General features: G+C 39.7%; 1 pseudogene; it reads left to right on the top strand.

The window, feature by feature from the left end:
* Positions 1-5,000, top strand: part of LOC116065066 — a 9,052-nt pseudogene that overhangs the window by 166 nt on the left and 3,886 nt on the right.

The following is a 5,000-nucleotide window of genomic DNA, read 5'->3' as shown; positions in this document are numbered from 1 at the left end:
TAACGCTTTATATTTTCAGAAGCTTTTTTAAACAACGAGGTATTTGCATGTATGTATAAGTACTGAGCATGTGTGTGTAATGTCAGTCCCACCAGGATTTCGCAGCCTTTTTTTGAGATTGTTGCGGCACAAAATGCCGGATTTTGCGGGAGCTTTTGTAAAAAGTTGCAATAAAAAGTTGCGATGTCTTTTGTATATTTGTTGCAATGAAGTTGCGGGAGACAGAGAAAGTTTTTTTTTGTATAGTTCTTTAAAAATAAAAAGGAAACTTGTTTTGGGGAGAATACTCTGGGCTGAGATTTCCTAGTAACCAAAAAGGCTCAGGATGCTGCAAATGTTGGTATAATATGAAAATGGCTGGTGGATTTAAGAATTTATATTTATATATATTTTAGAAAAATAATAATTTATTGAATGAATCAAATTTGAACATTTTTGTCAGTGGCTTGTTGATCTTTACATTGTTAGTTAATTTCCTAACCTGGCCTGACACACACACACACACACACACACACACACACACACACACACACACACACACACACACACACACACACACACACAGTGCGTTTCACTATCTTTGTGGGGACCTGTCATCGACATAATGCATTCCCTAGCCCCTTACCCTAACCTTAACCATCACCACTAAATGCCTAACCTTAACCCTTACCCTCACCCTAACCATAACCTAATTCTAACCCTAATCCTAAAACCAAGTCTTAACCCTCAAACAGACCTTTAAAGTTGTGGGGTCCAACATTTTGGCCCCACAAAGCTGTCCGGACCCCACAAGTATACTGTATTCCCGGTTTTTGGACCCCACGAATATAGTTAAACGAGAACACACACACACACACACACACACACACACACACACACTCTAACCTGGCCTGGGACACATTCATACGGTTTGATAAAGTACTTATTGGACTTTAACTTATCATTGCACTTACAACAACGAGCGCAGCTGTCCTCAATTTAGGTCATCGTGTCGTCTCATCTCCGGTTTTTCCTGCATCCACCGTGTGTGTGTGTGTGTCTGTGTGTGTCTGTGTGTGTCTGTGTGTGTGTGTGTGTGTGTGTGTGTGTGTGCCAAGGTTATTATAGTTTTGCATTTTTCATTAGTTTTTTATTTTTATTTTGTTTTGACTTTCTGTTTTCAAATTCAGTTTAGTTTTAATTAGTTTTTAAAGTGGGTTTGCTAGTTTAGTTTAGTTTTTTTAAATGTCTTAGTTTTAGTCTTTTTTTTGTAATATGGGTTATTTGTCGGGGGATTCAAAAAGGTCAGAAAAAGTATTGTGTAATAATAACTCAAATTTTAGAAATATGTATTCACAATGTATTCAACAATAACACCAGTACTTAACATGCAGCCTATATATGGTCATAAATATGTAAACAGTGGACTACGTATGTAATGTATGTAAAAAAATTGCGAGTTGCACCAAATTCGCGGTGATTGGTTGAATTTGCGTGAATTCAGGGGCGGATCTACCGGGGTGGCATAGGGTGGCAAGTGCCACCCTAAAAGAAAGCCTTGCTACCCCTGCTGCCACCCCAGTTGGCAGCAACAAATTAAAAGTTATGGCCAATTTGACAATTTATGAGCGCGATTCTCCAATGTCCGACTGCAGTGAATGCAGCGCGAGATGACGACAGAGTAGTAAGAGACTGATTTGTTTGGAAAACTGAGTGGCGCGAAGCGAGGGAGCCAGGAGTCATGAGGAAGGGAGACACAGGAGGAAAGAGGTCAAAACGGATTAACTGTCTATCAAGAAATGAAATTATAATGAAAGCACAGTGCTAGCATAGTTGCGATGCTGATTTTGAGATGATAAAAATCAGGTTGAAGAACGTTTTTTTGCTAACTACACATATAATGCTACTTCTGTCTGACGTTTGTTCTGTGCAAAGTAGGCTACACAAGCTAATATTGATTCAACGTCTATCAAGGAAAACATTGAGAGAAAAGGGTAACAGAAACGTGACAGAGATAGAATACAAGGCCAAGGCGACCAGGGACAGGAGGAGGTGGAGAACACCACAGCGGTGAAGATATGGAGGGAGAGCATCACCAAGATGAGGAGGGAGAAAGCGAGAGACAAGATACCGTGCAGGGCTCAGACAGTGAAAGGGAAAGGAGAGAGCTGGGCCATCATCACCCATCTCCAGTCTATCTGGTCCACATGGTATGGAAACTGTTGCTGCATATATACTAAGTTACATATGAACAAGAACAGCAAATGACAAAGACGGACATTTTTATAAAATTTAAGAGACATTGCTTAGACATCAAATAAATATAAATATTCATGTTTGCTTAAATATGAATAATTAGGGAAAGTTGTCAGTGTGTAAGAGTGAGATGGGGAGATGAGTTTTTATATTTTGTGTAGAATGTATTTTAGATCTATTGCTCAGATTAAATGAAACAAATGAACCTAAAATACTCTCCCAGGCTAACATGTTAGTGTGTGTTAACACAGTCTGATGGTTATAACTAATCAATGACAGTTCCTAATCTTGTACACATGCTGCCTGCAGCGCTGCCTCTCTCACACAGTCCAAAACTGTTGGCTTCCCCTCTCACACATCTGCCACTCATCTTGTCTTACCTTAATGCCTTTCCTGTGATAATGCCCCTTACTTCTACCTACTTACTATCATACTTCTATCTCCTATTAAGTAAGATCACATTGTATGGTCACTTATTCCTAATATGAACTGTTCCACATCAAACCTCAAATGCCAGACATTGATTGGATGAGATTAAGTTTGTCTGTATGGGTTTGTAAATGGCAGCATGTGTCCTTTTGTAGTGTGTACAGACTATTTCTCATCAAACTGTGATAAAAGTAGTAAAAGATTCATTATATATACGTCTGCTATATGTTGCCACCCCTCAAAAATTCCTGCCCCCCTCTCGCCACCCCATAAATATTTTTCTAGATCCGCCCCTGCGTGAATTGGCACGCTCGCGACATCGCGAAATCCTGGAGGGACTGTAATGTGTGTGAAAACGTAATTTCCCCTTGTGGGATTAATAAAGTATACATTATTATTGGTGTGAATGCTGAAGGCATTCACAACTATGTTATTCTACATTTTTATTCTTATTCTTCCGCCAGATTTTTGCACATTAACTCCTTCCACATTTTTCAACATAGAAACAACAAACATCAAAACGTTCGGCTTGATTCAGAATCGAGTGCTACTATTTATAATATTCATAACATTCATAATTTCCGAGATATTCAATGTTTAGCGGGCATTTTTGGCCCATTAAAGCGGATGGACAGAATGTTCAAAGTTGACACATTTTCATACATTTTCAACTGCTAACTACTCATTCATACATTCACAGAGAAACTCCATTCAAACTCTAAAACGTTCCACATCTTTCATACATTCAGGCTTGGTATTCAACTTTCAAATCCCATTAGTACTTTTTAAAATATTCAGTCTTCTTTGAGGCTTAGAAAAAAATGCCTTTCTGCCATTTTTACATTGGTGTGTATGGGATGGAATGCTCAGACTCAGAGGGCAGGGCCCAACTGGCAGAGTGGAAAGAGGCAGAAGCTACATTATCTTTACCTTGCAATACCATCCATAGTTTTACCTCTTCATACATTACTTTTACATCAAAATGTAGGGAATCTACAGCTAGAAGCAGTATTAAGGGCGTGCCAGAGCCTCGTCTTGGTGTTGAGGCCTGAAGTCAGTCAGTTTGTGAGTTAGTCCATCATGACATCATGTTAGCTGACAAATAACAGCTCCTCTCCTCTTCCTCTCTTCTTTCTCTACTCCTCTCCTCACCTCCTTTCTTCTTCTCCTCCTTTCCTCTTCTTAAATCATTATATTCCACATCTTTCAAGCATTCTGGGTATTTTTCAACTTTTCGAAGACATTCATGCTAATTAAACCCATTCCCACTTTTTCAACTATTCTCACTACTTTACCTTCTTCTAACACAATTCAAGTCAGCAATCCAGTGTAGCGTCAGCCTTTTCCACAAACAAGATATTCCACATCTTTAAGACATTATTCATATTATATTTGTCATTCACACACTTGTCATTCATGCTAATTAAACTCATTCCCACTTTTCCAACTAAAAACTATTAAAATATGCCACATCTTTCAAACATTCTGGGTATTATTCAACTTTTCAAAGACATTCATGCTAATTAAACCCATTCCTACTTTTTCAACTATCCTCACTACTTCACCTTCTTCCTAAAAAAAAAATCAAGCATTAGCATCAGCCTTTCAACTTACAGCATTCACACCGCAATTTCTTCCGAAATTGCATTCTCGAGTTATAATTATTATCCACCTGCAGAGGGAATCGCAGAGGCCCAGAGATCTAACAGCTTAGGTATTAAGGTATTAAAATAGAAGGTCTGATAGTATTGAAGGCGCTGCTATAATCAACAAATAGCATCCTGACATACGTATCCCGGCCCCCTAGATGTTGGAGCACAGTGTGTAAAGCCAAGTATACAGCATTCACAGCCCTATTTGATGTGTTGATCAGTGGAGACAGGTATGCTGTCGTTGATGCTTTCAAGAGCTGTTCCAGACACGTCATAATCATAGTTTGTCTGTTTCAGACGGAGAGAGGTCTTCATCTTTAGAGACAGACAGGCAGAGAGAGAGAGAGAGACAGGCAGACAGACAGATCGCCATGATGACAGACTACAACAGCGAGAAGGAACAGGACAGCAGCGCTCTTTGGATCAGAGGTCTGTGATTGGTCAGTGAAAATCAACTGATAACTCCTAGTGGAGAGAGCATCAAGAGTCCAACGCTTGTGTGTGTGTGTGTGTGTGTGTGTGTGTGTGTGTCTGTCTGTCTGTCTGTCTGTCTGTCTCTCCACAGAGCCTGTATCTGTCTCTCTCTCAGCTGTCTCCAGGTTCAGACGCTGGTTGTTTCCTGCTCTGACAGCTACATTCATCCTGATTCTGATCATAGCACTGGGAGCTAGCAGTGAGACACAC

The sequence above is a fragment of the Sander lucioperca genome, chromosome 17 (genome assembly GCF_008315115.2).
Source record: "Sander lucioperca isolate FBNREF2018 chromosome 17, SLUC_FBN_1.2, whole genome shotgun sequence".
In the NCBI taxonomy this organism is placed as follows: Eukaryota; Metazoa; Chordata; class Actinopteri; order Perciformes; family Percidae; genus Sander; species Sander lucioperca.
The sequence above is the reverse complement of the archived record's forward strand: the minus strand, read 5'-3'. Positions and strand labels throughout refer to the sequence as shown.